General features: G+C 40.2%; 1 long non-coding RNA gene across 1 annotated transcript in view; it reads right to left on the reverse strand.

The window, feature by feature from the left end:
• LOC127583759 (uncharacterized) overlaps nt 1–22,969 on the reverse strand; it is a 199,831-nt gene that overhangs the window by 95,250 nt on the left and 81,612 nt on the right. Inside the window, exon 2 of the long non-coding RNA XR_007958295.1 lies at nt 11,975–12,148. This is a non-coding gene — a long non-coding RNA (uncharacterized LOC127583759). The remainder of the gene's footprint in view (nt 1–11,974; nt 12,149–22,969) is intronic.

Raw genomic sequence — 22,969 nt, forward strand, 5'->3', positions numbered from 1 at the left:
GTACAAGATAAGAGGCATAGATCAAATGGACAGTCAGACTTTTTCCCAGGGCAAAAATGGTTAACACGAGGGGGCATAATTTTAAGGTGATTGGAGGAAGGTATAAGGGGGATGTCAGAAGTTTTTTTAGTGGTAGGTGTGTGGAACACACTGCTGACAGAAGTGGTGAAGGCAGATACATTGGGGACACTTAAGAAACTCTTGGATAGACACATCAATGATAGAAAAATGCAAGGCAATGTGGGAGGGAAGGGTTAGATCTTAGAGCAGGATAAAATATCAGCACAACATCGTAGGCCAAAGGGCCTGTACTGTGCTGTAATGCTCTGTGTTCTATGTTCTAGATGTTCCTGATACATAAAGTACAATGGTTTCCAACCAACCTTTAGACTATTGCACATATTTGCAACATTTTATTTGCAACAACTTTGACCCCATTTCTAAGAATGTACAGCATTCTTCTATTCTCCACCAGTAGACTACATCAGCAGAAGCTATTGAAAGACATTCTTATAATTGTAGAAATGCTCGTTACCCAAAACAATGTTTATATTTCATGGTGTGTGAAGACTCTCCCAGTGAGCCTGAAACTGTGCCCAGTCACACAGTGATAGACTCAAACATTAGAACAATGCACTGAGTGTCATTTGCCCCACATGATATCAATTCAATATGGTTTTGCCTCTGATTGCTGCTTTAAATGTCAAGCTACATTCATATCATCTGGGTGTATTGCATCTACTGTTTGCAGTACCACTCTCCATGCATGATCAATCTTCATGATAAACAGCTCCCTCCATTAACAAGTCTTGCAGATTGAGATCAACTGCAAGTTTTGCAGTCAATGAGGTCAATTGATGTACGACCAAGGTCAAATTCACAAATATAATGGCAGCCAATAAATCTTTAGTAATTGCACATTCAGTTCCCTGCTAGACTGATAGGCAAATACTGATCCTTTTGATAGTTGAGAATGTAATTTCAATAACTAGTTGGGACCATTTACAGTTAGAGGTAAGATCCTAAAGTTTACAGAAACTCTGATCTTCATTTTCACAATATGCATGTTTGAACCTGAGGAGCGACTGGAAGTAATGAGAACGAAAGGCAGGCAAGGAAAATGACAAGATCTTTGTGCTCATTAAAGCTGATTAAAGGTCATTTCCTAATAAGAACAGCTGGAGTAGGGCACTTGGCGCACCACTGGAAGATTGTGGAGGACTAATACTGCTGCCTTCCTACCCTAATCCCCTTGCCTTTATTCTCTTAAATGTCCAAAAATCTATCAATCTATGTTGAATATATTCAGATAAGATTTCTTTAGTCACAAGTACATCGAGAAACACACTGAAATGCATCTTTTTGCATAGTGTTCTGGGGGCAGCCCACAAGCATTGCCATGTTTCTGGTGCCAACATAGCATGCCCAAAACTTCCTAACCCACATGGCTTTGGAATGTGGGAGGAAACTGGAGGAAACCCACGCAGACACGGGGAGAACGTACAAACTCCTTACAGACAGCAGCCAGAATTGAACCCAGGTCTCTGGCGCTGTAATAGTGTTATGCTAACTGCCTGTTTCCACAGCTTCCCGGAAAGAGAATGCGAAAGAGTCACTACCTTCCAGTGAAGATGCTGCTTCTCACCGCAGTCTTCAACACTCCATGAGGTAGCATTAATGAGGCTCTAGTAATAACATTCTCTGAACTTGGCATCTTTTTGGAGAGAGTCCAAGCACATATTTCAGACAGAGGCAATAAAGCAGCTGGCAATGTGGAAGTAGCAGAAAATATTTGCAGATTATAGCAATTCTGAGTTTGCTCTGTTAGCCCTGAGGCACAAGATTGGGTGTTCCAATGCCCAGCAGAAAGCCTCTCCTCCAGACCAGTCAGTCCCATAGCCTGATCTGGAGTGGCACTGCAGCTTCAACAAGGGTGTTCACTTTATTCAAGACTAACAGCAAGGAATTCCCTACAGGTAGTGCTTACATCATATACACACACATAATGACTCCACTATGCCTTCTGACTGCATGATTCATTTACATGTAGTTCATAAATATTCCACACTGCTTCCCCTCTTTAGTATGTAAGCAATTTTCACGGGCATGCACCATCATTACAGATTCAGCTTGAATGGCTTCCTGAGTCAGTTTGACCTTCTCGACTGTGTTCTTGTTTCTGACGTTGTTCTCGTTCCTGGTACTGGGGAACTTGCAACCTCTTGACTCGCCTCACTGTTTTGTGTCTCCTGAACAGTAATTGACTCTGTATCGATGTCAGGAATAGATTCAGCATTCAGATTTCTTCACTCAGTGGTGAACCCGTGGAACTCTCTACCACAGAAGCCAGGTGAGGCCAGATCATTAACTATATTTAAGAAGGAGATAAATTTAATTCTTATGGCTAAAGAGATCAAGGAATGCATGGAGAAAGCAGGAGCAGGCTATTGAATTTGATTGATCAACCATGATTGTATGGAATGGTGGCACAATCTCAAAGGGCTGAATGGCTTCCACTTGTTCTAAACTTCAATGTTGTCGTGTTTCTGTATACACTACCCTGTGCCTCACCTTGTCAGTTATTACCAAAGGCTTTCTTCTGACACAAGTGGTACATGTACTCATGGGGAATGACTGGCAGCTCATCTTGAACAGTGCTACATACCACTTGTTGTCCTGTTTCTGGAGCATCTTTTGGAGTAGTTCTGAATACAGCTGATCCTGTTACATTTGTGACTGCCACAGGACAGAATTCCCTGGTATTTCTAGCTGGCATCTCCATGGAAGTTGCAGTGTGATAATCCTGACAGTTTTGTCTGGATCCCATCATCTCTCAGACAGAAATAAATCTGTCAATGAATATACAATGCAAAAACTCTCCAAAGTTTGAGTACTTTGACAGACCTTTGAGTGCCACAGTTTCTCCCAACTTTCAAATGCACATGCTGAATTTATTACTCTTCACTCTCAGATGGATTGAAATATTTTTCCTACATGAGAACTAGGTCTTTAAATGAAATATCTTTGGCTTTCTGCAGTGGGAATTAGTCAGTGATTGTGCAATGTACTTTGGAGTTAATTTCCATAAGTTATATTGTTTTCTAACCTTCCTTTGCCAGAGAATTCAATGTCAGCACACTTTCAGCTCATGAAGGTAACAAAGCATTTTCATCCTCTTCAATATAAGCTATGAATGAATCACAAGCCTTGTTACAGATAAAGCCATAGTGGTACAGCACTGAAACAGGCCCTTCAGCTCACTGTGTCCATGCCAACCATTGTTCGTATCTATTCTATTCCCATTTACTGCATTTGGTCCATAGACTTCCATGCCTTCAAGTACTTGTCGAGGTGCTTCTAAAATGTTGAGAGTACCTGCCACCATCACCTACTCGGGCAGCATGTTCCAGATTCTAATCACTCTGCGCTAAAACTCCCCTTTAGTCCTCCTCTACACCTCTCACCTTGCACCTTAAAATGGTGTCCTCATTTTAGACACCCACAACATGAGACTAAAATTCTTACTAAGTGCCCTATCTATCCCCTTCATGACTTTTGAATACCTCTATCAGGTCACCCCTCAGCTGCCTCTGCTCCAGGGAAAACAAACCCAAATTATCTAGTCTCTCATTATAGGTGAAATGCTCCAATCCAGGCAACATCCTGGTAGATCTCCTCTGCAGCTGCTCCAGCACTCACAATCGGGGGTGCACAACAATTCACCAGTCGTACACCCCAGGCTGCCCATGAAACCTGCTTGAGCCATCATCTTGTTTTCTGCCAAGTCAGTGACACAGTTCTCAAACCTCTGGTGTGTTCACTAACATTATCAGCTCGAGATGCTACTGTACATATGTAAGGACATAAGCTATAAGAACAGATACTGTTGTTTCACAACATTGGTTCCCCCTGCCTCCCTTTGATCAGACCTGTGGGATCTCCTCAAAATGGACTGACTGAGCCTGAAGTCAGGAGCCCATTTTCTGCTTCTAACCAGAGTCCATGACATCACCACACTTGTTTTGAAGGAACATTTTGATATTTTTCAACATTTTCTGCTGATCCCAATCCCAGCCTCATCAACCTCGTACTGCTTGTGCTGGGGAAATTCTGCTTACAAAACACAGGAGCTTCAAATAAAGGTGATTACTATTCTGGTCTCTCAACAAGGAACTCTCCACGTGGCACTTACACCACATACATCCACGTACTGGTGTCACTGTATCCTGTGGCCAGATGACTTATTTACATTTAACACATAAATAGGACATGGAAGGAGGGAGGGGAGATTCCATCTGAGGGAGGGAAGGGGTTACAGACTGGTTCTCAATGAATGTGGGGAAGGTCATTACTGATGAGCTGTCAATAAAGTAAGTGTAGGGGAAGGGGTGTTATTGTCTAGCTCTCCTTCGATGTGAGGAAGTGTGATCTTGAGCCTGATTGGTAAGTGGCTAGGCTAAGGCTGCAAGTGTAGGGTGTAGAGGTTTCACATGCCTTAAGGTCATGGTAGTGCTTCCTGCATTACTCTGCATTTGGGGGCATTTTGCTTGTTGACATGAGCTCCATCTTTTGCATGCCTCTTCTGACTCCTAAGCAGATGGCCCTTTATCCTGAGACTTCACCCATTCGTAATGGACTTGGGAAACAGACACACACTTGTCATCCACCCTGCTGATCCTTCACAGAATGTTATGCCCCAATGAGGTAGATTCTCATCTTCTAAATCCTCATGATGTTAACCAATAGTCATTGAGTCATACAGCATGGAAATAGGCCCTTTGGCCCATGCCAACCAAGAGTTCCATCTAAGCTAGTCCCATTTGCCTGCGTTTGATCCACATTCCTCTAAACCTTTCCTGTCCATATACCTGTCCAATTACCTTTTAAATGTTGTTAAAGTACCTGCCTCAAGCACTTCCTTAGGCAGCTCATTCTATATACTGACCACCCTCTTGGTGAAAAAGTTGCCCCTCAGGTTCCTATTAAATTTCTCCCCTCTCATCTTAAACCTAAATCCTCTAGTTCTTGATTCTCTAACCCTGGGGAAAAGACTGTGCACACTCACCCTGTGTCCCTCATGATTTTATATACACCTCTATAGGATCACCTACACTTCAGTGAAAAGCTACCTAACCTGCTCAACCCCTCTCCATATCTCAGTCCCTTGAGTCCCAGTAACATCCTTGTAAATCTCCTCTGCACCCTTTCCAGTTTAATGGCTTCTTTCCTATAAGAGGGTGACCAAAACTGAACACAATATTCCGAGTGCAGCCTTACCAATATCTGGTACGACTGCAGCTCAATCTTTCCTTGATCAATTGAGTGAATCTACACATTGATCCCAATGCAAGTTTATCTTTCCTTAGTTATGGTAGCCAAAACTGCAGACTATATGCCTCACTAAACCTCCACATTGAAATAGTCTTGCACAATGAGAAGAGTTAGTCGACTGATGTCATTGTGACCTTGCCACAACTAAATTACATCCCTTTTAATCTGCAGGCTCTTCACACATAGGCTGTCCACTGACAGCCAAGACGACAATTTCCCAGGTCACTACTCCTGACAGTGAACTGTTACTGCCTGTGCAGCCACTTGTAGATGCAGATGTTTCTGATACACTAGGTCTAGGAGGACAGTAGAATTTTCACATCTTACAGAACAGTACAAACTGACACCAGTGGGAGGGACAGGTGTGGTGAGTGACAGCACTATCCACACCAACTCTGCTCAGCTGCACACAAGTGTTGAAGCTTGGTTGAGAAGGAGAATGCCAGAAGATCATTAAGAACCTAGCCACGTATTGAGACAGGCACATTTTCTAGAATAGCTGAGAGTCCAATTTGATTGGCACAGAACTGAGACAACCAGCAGATAGAGATGGACTCTCATTGTTTATCTCATCAATCACTCGTGTCTTGTATCCTTCAAAGCCACTTTAAACACGTTGACAATTCCTTGTCCTTTGTGTTTTACTGAGCTCTACCAAGTTGGTTAATAACAGAGGAGATGATGTGTAAAGTGGTCATGGAAGTGAGATCTCCCTTCAAGGTGCCCCCACTTCTCACCCTCTGCTCTCCTGCCTCATCCTTGTTCCAGATGACTGTCTGCTTCTGTGCAGGTCATTGGTGGGGTCCATGAGACTGCCAAGATTCAAAGAGCACAGACCAAAAAGTCTCCCCAAGTCAGAGCAAACTAAACATTTCCAGCATCTGTTACATTTCACTTTAATACTACTATTCCAGACAACTGGTATATTTGTGAAGACCCTGGAAACCTCATGTAATGAATGTTATTTAATCATGGCTCACAATCATTAGTCACCTCACTAAGTCTTAATATTCAGTCACTGGTCTTTGCTAAAACCTCATGAAAATACTGCATTGAGAAGGAAATGGTCAAGAAACCCCCAGAGAGATGTATGTAGTACTTGGTGAAATTTGGTGCTTTTTGTTTAATAATGGCATATAAAATTGAGTGAACAACAGCTCCACATCTTGCTTATTGCTGCTCTTTGATTATCAACTTGTGTTTTGCCTATTTAATGATGACTGTTAATTACATCATGTGCCTTACTGAGTGGATTAGCAAAGTGTGAGTGAGTAATTATGGGACTATTTAGTGCAAAGGAATGGGTGGGTGGTACAGTGGTTCTGGTACTGGGAGTCCAACAAAGGATCTAATTTGTTTTATGTTTGGTCTGGTGATGCATACCCATGACCCCTTTACCTCTTCCTCCTCCTTCCAATTTGTAAACAATTTGAATGAAAGCCAACAAGCTTTCAGGAAACACATTAGTGCCTGGAAAACTGAAAGAGTGAGTAAGTCCTCATCCATCTCACCTGCCATCCCCTCTACTGAAGATCTCAAACACTCCTGCTTTCCATTACTGACCTTTCTCCCTCCCCTTTGCTGTATCTTAAAACTTCTCAAACTTTTCCTTGTCCTGATCATTGACCTGAAATGTTATTTTTTTCTTCCCTCCACAGAAAGAACCCCTTCAACCCACCACATCCAATCCCACCTACACTAATTCCATTTGCCCACACTAGAACCATATCCTTCTGAACCTTGCCTATTTAAGTGTCTTTCAAAATGCCTCAAGCATAATAATGCTCTGATATTTTCAGCATTTCCAGCATCTGTGCCAATTTGCTTAAGTACTACTTTTCCAGAAATTCTGGCTGTCACCTACTGAAGGGAACCCTTAGGGCTTTCAGGCATCTAAGTCATAGCACTAAAGTTTGCTGGCTTTCATTCAAATTACTTGCAAATTAGAAGCAAGAAAGTTTCTCTTCGTCTGTCTTAAATGAGTCAGACAAGAGGAAACATCCTCTCTACATCCATTCTGTCAAGGCCTTTCAGGAAGTTATATATTCAATCAAGTCCCTTCCCACTCTTCTAAATTCCTGTGGAAACAACCCTAGCCTATCAAAGATCAGCCATGATCTTACTGAATGACAAAATAAATACAAGGGGCTGAAGGCCCTACTCCTGCTTCCATTTCTCATATCCTTATATTCTTGTTCCAAATCCTTCCATTCTTCCCTTCTCCCTTTTTCTACAACATCTACAGCCTCATGTTTTGTTTTTTCCAACTTCAGCCTCAATGTCTTTACCCTCACCTTTCTTCTCAAGATTTGACCCGCTATTTGGAATACCCTCCTTAAATCTCTCAGCTTCTATTTCTATCTTCAAAAATGTCTCTGACTTCAATATTTAGTGAATCACTTTCCTTTGCTTCCCATCCCTGAGACTACACCTTTTCCAAGCTAACCTAGTGAACCTGCTACAAACTGCTTCCAAGGCATTAACATCCTTTCTTGGATAAGGTACACAAAACTCTGAATGCAATCTTACCTATACCCTATATAACTGAAGCATAAACCTCCCTACTTTTGTATTCAATTCTCCTGGCAATAAACAATAACATTCTGTTAGCTTTTCTACTTGCACTACCTGCACACTGGCCTTTTGTGAATCATGCATTAGGACTGCAAGGTCCCTCTACTACAACAGTTCTGCTGACTCCCACCATTTAGAATGCTTAAACTTCTTAAAAGTGCCTCCATCTCCCAGTGGGTGGGATCTTCACAATTTATGTGACCATTTTGAAACTGTATTCATACACTCATAGAATTGTTGCATCTCAGAAGATTATTCAACCCATCAAGACAATGTGGGCCCCTAGCAAAACAATTCCATCAGGCTCATACTCCTGTTTTTTCTTCATTGCCCTGCAAATGAATTTCATCAAGTGCCTCTCTAATTCCCTCTTGAAAAACTTGTTTCATTATGCTTCCACCATCCTTAGAGGCAGAGAGTTCAGACACAGCAACCCTCTGCACGCACTTTCTCAAATCCTCCTTGCATCTTTTGCCCCAAATCCTAACCCTGTGTCCCATTGTAATGGAATCATCAGCTAATGGAAACAGCTTCCTTCTATTTGCCTCAGGATCCATCACAATGCTGAACACTGTCACATCCTCTCTCAATTCACTGTTTCAAGAACAATCATAGTTTTTTCTCATGCAATCTCAAAGCTTGAAATATCTGATTCCCTCATTCCATGCCAGAAATGTTTTCTTCTCCTTCTCCAGGAGCTTCACATACTTCCTAAAATTACATGAGTAGAATTAGATGCAATACTCCATTTGTGGCCTACTCAGTTATGTTTTAAAGATTTAGTAGCTTCCCTGAATTTGTACTCTTATGTATCTATTTATGAATCCCAGGATCCCATATGCTTTACTAATAACTTAACTCAATGAATCTGGCACAAACCTGCATGATGGTCTTTTTGTGATTGCATCCCAATTGCTCATTGACGGATGAATGCCCCCCAGTGCTTTATATGTATATTGGTTTCGGTGCATCACATGGTTTGCAAGAGAGTACCCTGTATCTTTGGAAATATGGCCAGAGAGGTGACTGTGTCTGCTCATTCAGGTGATTCTCACTGCAGGGAGATCTTTAGTTGTTAGCCCTGGTGAGCAAGCATTCAGCAAACTGCCTTTTGCACATATGGACAAGACTAGAAGAGTCTGCAGGAGTACTCTGGAAGAATTCAGAGGCAAAATAGGCAAAATATTTTGGGTTGCAGTTGCTTTCACAGCCACTATACCTTGTGCATGGCAGGGAGCACAACTTCCTGTCAGTACTGCAGATACATCATCATTAATTGTTTTTTTTAAAAGTCATCTATTTAAAAAGCCTTGCATTGAGTGTCTCTGACAAGGCCAGCTTTACTCCCTTCAGAACCATTTTCTTTCATGGATTTTAACCAGATTTTAATTTGTACATTAAAAATAAAGTGCTGGAAATCTAAAATAAAAGCAGAAAATGCTGGAAAATCTCAGGTCAGGCAGCATCCATGGAAGGGGTTTGGGATCCTTCACTAGGACTGAGAAAAAGAGAAAAGTTAGTTTAGGAGGCAGAGAAAGTGAGGGAGGGCAATAGGTAGAACAAAGTCTCTCTGAATGAAATGATTATTTCAATCCTCTCCCTGTTACTTCTCTCCCTTTGTTCCACCCATTGCCTGTCCCCACATTCTCTGCTGCTAAACTAACTTGTTTTTCTCTTTCAGTTCTGATGAAGGATCCCAGACCTGAAATATGAAGCTTGCCTTTTAATTTATACAGAAGCTTCCAACTAAATATCTGCATGCATTATTAACATGCAGGCAGTAGAATAGGACCTAGAGCAGCGATTTCAATGCACGTTAACAAATTCAAAGCCAGTTAGCAGATTCATGTGTCAACAAAAAAGTGGCTTCAATAATTGATTTGGCTCTAAGTCACTCACAGGAGTACCTTCAGAAGTCTCTCAAGGCTAGCAGATAGCAGGATACAAAGCAGCTCAATGTCCTCTTTCCTGTGCAAAGCAGTTGATGCTGGTTAGCATGGTGTCCAGGAAGTGCTCAATGCAGCTGACCAGACAGCTGTCTTCAAGTCCAGACAGCAATATCCACCCCCCCCCCCCCCCCACAGAGTTGATATTCTGGTATATTATTTGGATAAATGTGCTGCATTGCTACAACTGTTGAACCATTGCAGGAAGAATGGGATAGTGGCAAAGATTAAATATTGTTATCCAGCCCCTAAATAATCTAACCAATACTTGCCTAGCTCCATAGTACAATGTGTAATTAATAATTGCCTTACAATGATATACCATAGCAACAAACTGCAATCTTTTCTACCCTTTATATGCTTTAAATAGTCTTGTGATTTTGACACCTTTTTTCCTGCAATATTTTAATAATACTTACAAGGGATCACACATGAGCAAAGCTGGAATTCATAATTCACTGGGTGGCCACCAGACTGTTTTACACACAAGACTCTTAAAAGAACTTATCTTCATACAAATGAAAATGCATAACATGGTATGTTGTTATCCTGAGGCAGAGGTAGTAGGAAAGGTTCAGCAAGTGTTGTTAATAGGTTTATTTCAGTTTTTCTCAAATGCTTTATGCTTATTTCTGAACCTCCTGATGTGCCACAGAGAATAATTGATGATGTGGAGCACATTCAAGGTTAACTCAAAGAACTTGAGTTTGAACCAAACCCCAAGAGTTTCCTCCAGCCTTGAAAATACTTCTAAGCGCAAGTTCCTATTTGTAATGTAATATAGATTCACTTGTGTGCATTCATTCATGCATAATCCTATCACACCTATATTCTTGGAATTTACATTGAAATCTGGACCTCTATTTAATTCATAATCCGTAATCATGATTACCAATCTTTGCAATTCTGTTCCACATTTAAATATATTCACAGTATTTTGTGACATTGAGACAGTGAAAGTGGAGGATGTCCATTGTGTGTTAATGTACTTAATTTTGCTATCATTTGAAAGGAAGAAGACACACTTGCACATTTATAGCACCTATTGTGAATTCTGGATATTCTAAGTCCATTACAAAAAATATAGTACTTTTCAAGGGTCTTGTTGTAATGTTGGGAACGTGGCAGACAAATTATCTCCCATAAACAGCAACAAGAAAATGTGCAGAGAAGCTATTTTAGTGACTGAGGATCAAATATTGCTCCCCAGAATATCAAAAGGTGTTTCTCTCACCTTCTTCCTTGAAATAATACCATTAGTACTTTGACTCAAAAGATGTACTATAAAGGAAACAGAAACAGAATGTTTTGTAGCATTGCAGTACAAATCAGGATTGTAACTTGACACAAAAAAAGCTGTTAGTGATGGTAATATATTCTGTTTAACTCAAGGTGTGCAAAATGTTGCAGGTAAATTACATTGAAGGATTTATTTTACTGGATGATGGATGTTTGAGTAGATGCAAGCTATAGAACTGAATCTTCAGCACTCTAACAGATCTATATTCTCAATTAATCCTTGGGAATTTCTCTCAATACTGCTTTATTAGTTAGAAAAAATATAATTACTCCTGGCCACAAAGAGGGTGGCATTGACTAAGCTTCTGGTTTGCCCATTCATCACTCATTGGCTGAAAGCAATTTTCTGTACGTTATGTTAGGTTGCCATACTTCAGTGGCACCCTAGAAAGGGGATAAACATAGCTTAATCTCCTCTGGAGTGAAACCCATTAGTCCAGACTACCTTGACTTTATGTAAAGTGTACCATTGGCATCTTTTTATAATAAATATTTTTTTGATGCATAGGTTATATTTTAATGTATTACTAAACAAAAATGTTTGCTTCATTTAATACAAGGTAAAGCAGAATCACTCGTACCTACCTTAGCCATCCCCATGAGGGAGAAAAGTAAATCAAAATTATCCATCACAAGAGAAAATGCAAATAACACCATATTCTGCTCATTTATCTTTTGAATGATCTATTCCCATTTCTAGCACATTTAAAATGCAAAGTTCCTTTTTATTGCAGATGACTGAAGTTACTATTCATGTTGCAAGCTTATTTCTGCTGCTAAAACAGCCCAAAAATGGTGAAGTTAGAGTAGTCACCATTACTTACATTGGGATTTGATCAGTAAAATGCAGTGATCTGGAAGATGGTGTCTCCGATGTCCTTCTCCATCGGAAACTAAGGAACACACCATCCAATGTTTGAGATCACTGTGCTGTCCTCACAGATAGGAACGAATCACATCAGAAAAGGCTGCAAATTCTCCGTTGCTCTGTAAGTACCCTATTAAAGAGCAGGTAAGTTTTAACTAAACGCAACAAAACAAATCTGAAAATTATTTTTTTAAACAATGAGACCGTGTTTATATCTTAAATATCTTTGGAGATTTTAAATTTAATACTTTTTAAAATTTTTCTTTTGATCCTTTACCCACATAACAAATACTTCAATATTCTAGTTCCATGGATCAGGGTCTGTGTTGCTCATTAACAATACTTTAACTTGATAGGGTATTGAAGTACCCAATTACTTGCCCATCAGGAGTACTACCAACTCTGGATGGTTGAGTAAGTTTCTAGTGAAAAATCTCCATAGGAATTGTATGGAAAGTGGATGGGTAACAAAAAGCTGGAAAACCACATTTGACTTACCATTGACCATAGAGTAATTGGGTTATTTGATCAAATGTTTGCACAAAAGTTATGTTTTAGTCTTTATCTAAGGCAGTTCCCCCAGAATCAAGGATATGTTGATTCCACTCTGGTTTTGTAGATTTAGAAATGATTGAAGCTAGTGTGAGAACCATACACTCTTCTGCAGGTGGTGCAGGGGCTAACTGACAGAGTGGGCAGGTGGGTAGTTTGAGGTGGTGTACTCCTTCCACCCCTTACACAGACCCTCTGTGCTTCTGATACATTACCTTGAGGCTCTCAATACCACCTCAAGTGCTCCTACACTTTGAGTGGTCGTGGGCCAGAAATTCTCAGGAATGAGGGAGACCGTTGCATTTTTCAGGCATCTTTGAGAACATCCTTGAATCTTTTTGTCTGTCCATCTGGTAGTCACTTTGTACCTGAATTTTTTTCTAGCTGTCCTGAGTACTCACATCACCATGTCATGAATGAAAGTTTTAAAATTGATTTCTGGTCAAAACCAGAATTGAATACAGCATCTCGTACACATCCACAGAACTAGATGACATTATTTAATTTATGGATTGTAGTATTTATTTACTAGCTCCAAATGAACAATACATCTCCCATTTAAATGCATCACTAATGCGATGAGAGCAATTCAAACTGCTCTTTTTCTTTAAAAGACGGGGGGCCTTAAAAGCAGCAACATTTTGAAAACTATTCGTCCAGTTAAACATGTGACAATCAATAAATATTGAATCAAACTAAAAATGCTAACAAATCACAGCAACCAATAAATGGCTATTTAAATGACTTACTGCATCTGTTAAGCTGAGATTTCAGGAGATAGTTAAACCTATTGCAGTCTTTTCAGGAGGAAGAAGAGGTAAATTAGCTGGCTCTCTGGGTCAAAACCAGTTCCTGGAATGAACAGAATGGCTGCAAAAGAATTCTTCTGGGACCATTGATTTTATCATTCATGGATTTAAATAATAGACTTTCCACTAAATATACAATTGTATTTTAACACTGCTAAAGAAACATCCTTAATATTAAAATTTAAAGGAGTGATATGAAGACCAGTGGAAGTTTGAGAAATTCCAATTGCTTAAAGATAACTCAGAAGTGTCTTACTGTTTATTATCCCAGGCTTATCTCTATCATTCCTCTGAGCTTCTCACCCTTTAGAAGATACTCTGTTCTCTTTCTTAGAGCCACTTCCCTGCATTAAAACCCATTTCACACAGTTTTTGCCACTCGTTTACTGTACCTTTCCAACTTTTTTTATTCTTGTCGGCATTCTTTGCCGTAGTGTCAGAGGCAACTTGGATGTACAACTTGATTCTTTTGTTTAATTTATTCATAAACATGGCAATATTTAAATATTGCTATATTTATGAATGATCCCTGCCTTCTACCTCCTAGTTAATCCCTGCCTAGGTAGTTTATTGCTCTTATTTTTTTTTGTTAGTTATTATCACAAATGTCCTGTGATTAAGACTAAAACATTTAATGCAAAATAATAATTTACTTCAGTTAAGACTTATCCAGACCATTAAGTGGACAAAATATTGCATGTTCCTATCTATAACAATGAATACCAATTTAATAAATTCAAATTATAAAAAGGAAGATTATTTTTAGATATTTCTCCCTATAATGTATTTGGTTACAGGAATATGATTGCTTCATTTGATAATCAGAACTATAATGAAGTCATGTGATAATCAGACAAGCACTGACAGATGGACCTACTGTCTGTTGTCATTTTATTTGTACAGTTTTAGTTATTTGGATGTGAGCTGGGAGTGCATCTATGTTACTAAGCATGAGTAGCAAAGTTATCCAGTCAATCCTTTCTTTATTCAAGAAAATACCTTTGTTACTTTAATCTAAAGGGCTTTTAGAAAAACAATAGAGCACTGTGCAATCACCCGAAAAAAAAAATGATTGTATAATGTGAAAAAGGAAACTAAACAGTTCAGTGTTGTTAAAAGTATTCGTGTCTGTAAAACATCCCACTCAGCAAACTAATCTGTGTCAGCATTTTTGATCCATAGCTCCCTTCTGTCACCATCTAATCTCATAACTCTTCATTTATCTAATATTCTTGACATAGTTTTAAAAAAAAACTCTCCATCTGACATTGGGATTGATGGCCAAAAGTTTGTTCCAAGAAATAGGATTTCTGGAGAACCTGAAAAAGAAGGAAGTTTCCCATTTTACCAGTGAGAAAGTAGATCCACATGGTAGACATGCACATCATCAACTGAAAGCTGGATCAGGCTCATTAACATTGCCTAACATAAAAAAGTGGCCACTCATTACTGAGCCAGCATGTGAAGATGATCATTTCAGTGACACCAGAAGGCAGCCGATGTCACCACAAGTTGGCAACTTCATAAACAGAGGGAATAGGCAAGAAGAGAAAACATACACACCAGCCATATTTAAACATGATCATGAAATGGGAACAGAGCACCTTTTGTTCTTCATGGATGGCTTATGAAAAATGTTTTGCTGAGGTGGCAAAAGAGAAATTGGGACATTTGACCAAAAGCTTGGTCAATGATGGAGATTTTGTTGATTACGTTTGAGAGAAGGGAGATACCGAGAGAAAAGAAGTAGTGAGTTCCAGAGAGTGGGCTAAGGAACGATAGTTGATGAAGGAATGATGGATACACAAGATACAGGAGTCCAATTGATCTAGGGGGTGTAATGAGGATAGAGGTAAAAGGGGCAAGGGTGGTAGGGAATGAGGAGACTTGAAGACAATGATGAAGATTTTAAATTTGGGAAAGAAATGCTTGCATGGCCTTGTAATGTTCCCAAGTGCTTTACAGCCAATAAAGTACTTTTGAAATATGGTCAGTGTTGTATCATGGAAAAATAATAGAATTAATCAACACAGGAATATGATAGTAATCAGATAATCTGTTTTAGAGATGTTAGCTAAAGGTAAGCATCAGCTAGATCACATGGTAGACCTCTGTTCTTCTGTGAATAGTTCCAAGGAGACCTTTATATGCACTTGAGTATATTGTTTTAGTGGCACAATTTCTACAGTGCAGTGCTCCTCTTATGCGTTCAAGTCTCTCAGTGGGCCTTGTCCCCACAACTTTCTGACTACCAATAGAGCCTCGGCTAAGGATTTGAGGATGGAAAAGATTTTCTGTCAACTGGGAAAGAATCAGTGGGTAAGGTGGCCCTTGGTGAAGCGATTTGACAAACGAGAGGTTATGGAGGGAGACCGGGTTGGAAACCAATGGAACAGTCCTGAATGTAAGTAACACTGATGTGAGGGAGTGTTGGTGCTAACCAGACAGTGTACAAACATGTTTGATACAGCAGCACAGACCTAGAGTTCCTGCCATTATAAGTAAAATGTTAGATGATTGGGTATCATGTATGTACCTTTAACAACAACATGCATCATGATTTATACCTTTGGATACATTGTTGTACCAACCACTGCTGATTTGATAATAGATATTTGTTTTGTCTCTCCAGAAACATATCAAATGATTTTGACTACTTGTGGCTTAAAGCCTTCAACTTTTCCACACCACAACTAAAACCTGAAGGCTGAATACCTCATACTTTTTATGTCCAATCAGACTTCATGTTCCTTGTTATATTGAAAATGTTCAAATGTTCTTGCAATATAAAACTGTTTGTTATTTGGCCACAACTGACTGACCTTCCTGCAAGCCTTTACTGCCTAGAGTTGGACATGACAACCTTCGTCAAGTTTGAATGGCATTGTTCAAAATGGAAGTTTCCAGCAGTGTACATACTATTCACACCATGGTGGGTAGCAAAATGTTAATTTCCTTAGAGAAATGTCTTGCTTCTGATAGTTAGCTGGACTTTGCTGCACTACCTGTTCTTTATGGGAAAACTTCTTCCAGACAAAGACTTTTGACCACAAGTCCATCAGGAAGTTGTCAGCATGGAATGTTCTGCAGACACTGGGACAAAGGCTGCAGGATAAGGAAACGAAGGCTACTGTGACGTAGTTCCCTGAACAGATTGTCCAAATCATCTGGCAGAATACACAGCACCAACATTCAACAATAGCACCAAGAACACACTTGGCTAGCAGTGAGGGGAGCCCTCCCTGGCAGGTCATTCCTGTATGGTCAGTATATCACTCTCAATGCTCACTACCTTCAGGATGGTCATCCCTCTTTTCAGCCTGTGGATTTACTAAAGGTGTCTGGTGAAGGATAAAAGGTGCCTTGTCATGGTGCATCCTAAGTAGCTGAGGACTCTGATTTACAGGCAGTTCCCAGGGACACACACATGGACATCAAGTGCTGTTGGAAGATCATGAATTCAGTGAAAGATGCCCTTTGGTCTGCCCAAAGTTTGTTGGTCTTCCAGCACAGCATGATGTTCATAAGGGAATGCTGCCAACCAACACATTTCAGACTGCAGGAGTACATGCTGAGGGATGCAATGAAGCTTGGTGCAGCCAATGCAAAGGTTCTGTGGGGAAGGACCACAGTCTAAAGTCCTTCTGCTATTGGATAGAGGGGCTGAGTCCAGTGTAGAAGCCCCTCAAACAACAGAAGGGTGTATCACTCCAGGGGGCCAACAAGTAGCAATGGTGTCATGTATAAAAAACTGTGCTAATATTACTATGTATAGAACCAGCAACTCTGAATGCACAGACCAAGTGACACTAAGAATGTAAGGAGTTTTTCCACTGTGTCCTCCTTTTGTATATATTTCTTTTATTATGAATGAAGTTTAATTTTGGAAAAAAAATGTTTTCAGAGATAGCATGTGAGGCCTGTTTCTGTTTGCCTGAACTTTCACTGGTTCTTGCTGCCAGAAGGCCAAGCAGATTAAAGAGGGAGTCCTCAAAAAGGCCCAGCTTTATTTCTTTCCCATTAACACAGAGTACAAAGTGGTCTGTGCTATTTGGGATCATATCTATTCATGTGACTAACTTGCAATATTTGCAGAAATATAAATTTACAAGTTTGCACTGATAGATTGCACCGTTAATTGAAAATGTGACACCTACTACAACTAAAAATTGTGTTATTATATGTATCCAGCTGCAGATCACAGCTGGAGGAAAACATCAGTTAGTGGGGTTTTTGTTTCAGTTTCAGAAGTATATAAAATAAATTAGGGGAAAAGGTTTGGGTAGAGTAAATAATCTGCAAGGATAGCAAAGAAATCATTTTCATGTTTGAGAGTTGGAGCAGCGATTGTTTGGATGACAACAACAGACAAGTTGTTGTAAGAATGAAGAAAGAAAACTTGCATTAATGTAACACATAATATGATGTCATGAGGACATCACATAACATTTTACAATCACTAGTGCTTTGAAAGTCAAAAGTTGTAAGATAGAAAACACGGCATGCAACCAGGTCCCACAAACAACAAAGTGATAATCCATAGGTAATCAGTTTTAGTACTGCCAGTCATGAAATAAACATTAGTCAGGGTGCCTCCTCCAAACTAGAGCCAATTAGATCCATATGAATGGGGGGTGGGGGGAACATTATTTTCTCCCATTCATTTGTGGGATATGAGCATCATTCTATCTGTGTGGAGTTTGCATGTTCTCCCTGTGACCATGTGGGTTTCCTCTTGGTAGTCCAGTTTCCTTGCATGTCCAAAGATGTGTGGGTTGGTAGGTTAATTGACCAGTGTAAATTTCCCCAGTTGTGTAGGTGAGTTGATAAGAATGTAGGGAGAATAAAAAATGGGATTAACATACAGTGGTGCAAATAGGTGGTTGATGGTCAGTGTGGACTCAGTGGGCTGAAGGGCCTGGTTCCATGCTGTCTCTCTCCATGACTCTATTGCCCAACTCTAGTTGGTCTTGAGAAAGTGGCAGTCACATTTTCTCAAAGTGTTACAGTGCATTCTATGAAAGTACTCCCACAATATTGTTGGATACAGATGTCCAGGATTTTGATTCAGCAATGTACTTCAGACACATGTGACTTAGAGAGGAGAAAGCAAGTAGTGGTGTGCCTACCTGAAACACTTGATCTGAACGACAACACCATCTACTGAGACACGAGCAACACAATGCAACTTGCACTTTTTGTTCTGTTTCTCTCATCTGCTGTCATCATACAATGATCAGAGCATGATTTCAGAGCTGGTCGCCACAATAGCTACAGTCAGTTCAATGGTTCCAGGTTGTCTTGAGTTTTCAGTAATATAGAAAAAGGACAATCATTTTCTTTCCCAGGAGAAAGAAAGATGAATGTTTCATGCCATTTGCATTTAAGAGTGTTGTTCATGATAAATTCAACTAATTCCATACCACAAAGAATTTTATATGCCAATTTACTGTCCTTTGAAATTCAAACACTGAGGCTGAATGCTGATGGCAGTACCTGTACACTGGGAGTGTTGCATTAATACTGATTCATAGGAAGCTTGGTTTAGGAAATGAAACCACTTTCTGCTGTTGCACAGAACATCTGATGAGTTTGATGCAGAGTTTAACCTTTGCTTCATCACAAATTACTATTGTTTCCTTCCTCCATGTATAATTAATCAAACAATAATAGATGCATGTGTACATTCCTCCAAAAACCTAGAGCTTTGGGACTGAAAAGCATGACTGAAGGTCAAACCTGTCAATCATCCAGGCTAAATTCTATTTGGCAAAAGAACACACAATTTACTACTGGCACTTAATCATATCAGAGGATGTCAATTGCCAGATGATTTAAATTTTACAAAACCTTTCTTAAGCTGCCAACCGGCTTCAGAAAATGGTGCTAATATTAAGTAAATTATTAACTGGTGAAACCAAGCAAGGTCTGAAAAGAATGGTGCACTCCTTATTTTTTTGGTCAGTGGTTAAAGCAAGAATATTCCATCTCTGGCTTAGTTAGAGTTAGCACAAGAATTCACAGTGAGGACTTCAGTAGAAAAGCAGATGCAACAATTCCCTTCATCTGATTAATTACCAGGTAACATCGAGGCAGAAGTGAGCAATCACTTCTTAAATCTCCCATTTGATCTCCTTCATTTTTTAAAAAGTAAAAACTCAGGACAATCAGCCAACAAAGTGAAAACATGGTAGTGTAGTGGTTAGCGTAATGCTTTACGGTGCCAGCGACCCGGGCTCAATTCCGACTGCTATAAGGAATTTGTACGTTCTCTCCATGTCTGCGTGGGTTTCCTCAGTGTCCTCTGGTTTCCTCCCACATTCCAAAGACATACATGTTAGGAACTGTGGGCATGCTATGTTGGTGCCGGAAGCATGGCGATACTTGCGGGCTGCCCCAGAACATTCTCAGTAACGCAAAAAGGTGCACTTCACTGTGTTTTGATGTAGATGTGACTAACAAATAAATATCTATCTTGTATCTTCCTATATGGTCTTCTCAATCATACCCTGAGATGACATGCATTCCTCTATCACCATTACTAAAACAGATTATCTAATAATCATCAGGTTGCTGGAGTTTGGTGTCCACAATTTGTCTGACATTACAATAATGGTTCCACTCCAAAAACCTTCATTGGTTATAAAGTGCTTTTAAAGTACCATGAAAGATACCACATCATGCAAGTCTTTCTCTTCATGTGATAACAAACTCCTTTGATGTACCTGGATAGAATTCCAAGATTTTGAGCTGACGATGAGGGAAAGGCGATACATTTCTATCCAGATGCTGCACGACTTGAAGTAGCGCTGTTGGTGTTCTCATAGTCCTGCTGCATTATTCTTTTGGCTGCTAGATGCTGTTGGTTTACTGTTGGAGTACTGCAGTGCATTTTGTTGGTGGCAGACAATAGCCATGGTGCACCAGTAATGGAGGGAATAACTGTTCAGGGTGGTGGATGGGGTACCAAGCAAACTGGCAGCTTTGTCTGAGATGGTGTCAAGCTTCTTCTGTGTTGTTGGAGCCACACTCATCCAAGCAAGTGGAGGACATTCCACCGTGCTCCTGACTTGTGCCTTGTTGATGGTAGAAAGGCTTTGATGAGGCCAGAGGTAAGTCGTTCACTTGTGGACACAGTATTTACACAACAGGTTTAGTTGATCTTCTGTTCGCTGGTGAATCCTTGGGACATCAATGGCAAAGGCACAGAGTAATGCTGTGGATAGGATTGTGCTGGCCACCTTGTGACCCTTACCATCCTCCCAGCCATTCCATGAGGCCGAGTGGAGTGCAAGTAACCAAAGGATCACAGGGGCAGATCCTGAGGCCCTGTCCAGTGACCACACTAATAGCCGTCTGACAGAAATACCATCAAAGGCCTTTTCCACTGGCCTTCAATGTCTCTGATGATCAAGAACACTTAGAAAATGCAAAAACATATTTAAAAATAATAATTAAAAAGCATAAATATAGCCTCTGCAAGATGGTGCCGGAGTGTGGCGACTCGTTGTAAGCTACTCTCTGCAGATCGACTCATTACTTTTACTATAATTGTTCTACCCTTTTAAATTTAAATTCTATGCTGCTAAGTATTACACTTTACTCTGTATTCTGTTATTGTTTTTACCCTGTGCTACCTCAATGCACTGTATAATGAATTGATCCATGCAAATGGTATGCAAGACAAGTTTTTCACTGTACCTCAGTACAAGTGACAATAATAAACCAATACCAAAATAAAAAAAATTGGAAAATCAAAAATAGAAGAAATCACTTAAAATCACATGAAACCTATGCAATTTAAATACAAATTACTAACTAAAATACTTTTTTCTACTTTGTATTTACTTTGTGGGCTGACTGTACGAATCTTTACTTTTAAAAATGAAAGATATCAATGAGGAGATTTAAGAAGTGATTGCTCGTTTGTGACTAGGTGTTGCCTGATAATTAATCAAATGAAGGGGATTGATTCATTTAGAACATAGAACAGTACAGCACAGGAACAGACCCTTCGGCCCACGATGTCTATGCTGAACGTGATGCCAAACTGAACTAAATCTCTTCTGCCTGTACATCTGCATGCGATTTTCACTCACCTTTTTGGCAAAGGTCAGCAACCTTATTCACATGAATGGAAGTGTGCTAGATATTGCCAGGGCCAGAATAAAGCTACGGGGCTGCTTAGAACATGCATTCACATTCTCAGCTCATGACATTATGAAACCACCCCCCACGCTCCTCCAGCGAGTCTAAGGGCAGAGCAAGCAGTCAGATGCACCATGTGATGTTGTCCTGGGGCTGTGTCAATTGGCTCCCATCAGAACCATCTTCCTTTGATAAGGTATGATTCTAACCATTGGAGCTTTTCCCCTTTGGCTCCAGTTTTATCAGGGGTCCTGATGCCTCGACATCAAGGTCAATCACACTCTCCTCACCATTCAGTTCCTTGGTCCATGCTTGGACTGAGGTGGTAATGAGGCTTGGAGATGCATGGTCATGGCTAAACCTGAAATGAGCATCATTGATCAAGTTGAGTGTTTAAACACTGATAGGACTCATAACATTGAGAAATAATAAGTGAACACACCTACTTCTGACTTTGTAATGGAGAGAAACTCATTAATGAAACTGCTGAAGATAGTTAGGCTTCAGATACTGCCTTGGGCAAGTTGCAGGGCACTGTTACAAGAAAGAGTTGATTAATCTGTTTGGATGATACAGCTGTCACAGTTGATTAGTTGGCAGTACCTCCAAGCTGTGAGATCTGTGTGCTGCAGTTCTCATTGTTTGAGCATGAGCTGCAGTACAAGTGGTCAGGTGTGAGTCTTAAACAGCTGCTGAAGGCGAGTGATAGGAATGTGGTGAATTTAGCAGTGGTTGAGATCTGCATTGTGATCAGTAGCAAATGGTATTTTCAGAAATATCCATGACCACTCATCTGAGGTCTTTTAACTCTTTTTGAAGGCTTCTTCCAGCTCCTCTGCCCTGGAATCCTGGTGTTGACTCTGCTCTCATGCATGTTTTTGAATGCATTAGAGCCATCTTGACTCCCTTTGGCTAAGGGATATCTATCCTACCTCCTACTATAATTGCTGTGGATTCCCACTGCCAATAGCTAAGAGAAAGGACACTCAGTGCCCTTTCCTTCATAGAATGCTTGGGAATCCTTGGATCAACAGTGATCTAACTGGTGAAGCATCAGGAAAGCACCAAGTGCTTTGTGTCTTTGAAGGCCAAGCACAAGTTCCAAAGGAGTGCTCAGCAAAACAAAAAACTCATCCACTTGCACAAGGAAGCTCAATCTGTTCCATCTGACGCAGAATCTGCAGATTTACTGGAGGATAAATGCAACATAGAATCCTCAGAACTTGAGAAACAAGTCATCCTCAACTCTGAGGAGAGGAACCTCAGCCTGAGCAGCTCTCTTATACGGTGCACACTTGTTTTAATTAGTGCCTTACATTATGGAGACACTGAGGATGTGTGCAGCCAATGAACTACACAGTTAACACTGGCTGAAAGCAGCAATCATCATAATGAATGGACAACACAAAGCCTATCTACTGCTGTTATTGCAAACAGCCATG

This window comes from Pristis pectinata, chromosome 27 (genome assembly GCF_009764475.1).
Source record: "Pristis pectinata isolate sPriPec2 chromosome 27, sPriPec2.1.pri, whole genome shotgun sequence".
Classification (NCBI taxonomy): domain Eukaryota; kingdom Metazoa; phylum Chordata; class Chondrichthyes; order Rhinopristiformes; family Pristidae; genus Pristis; species Pristis pectinata.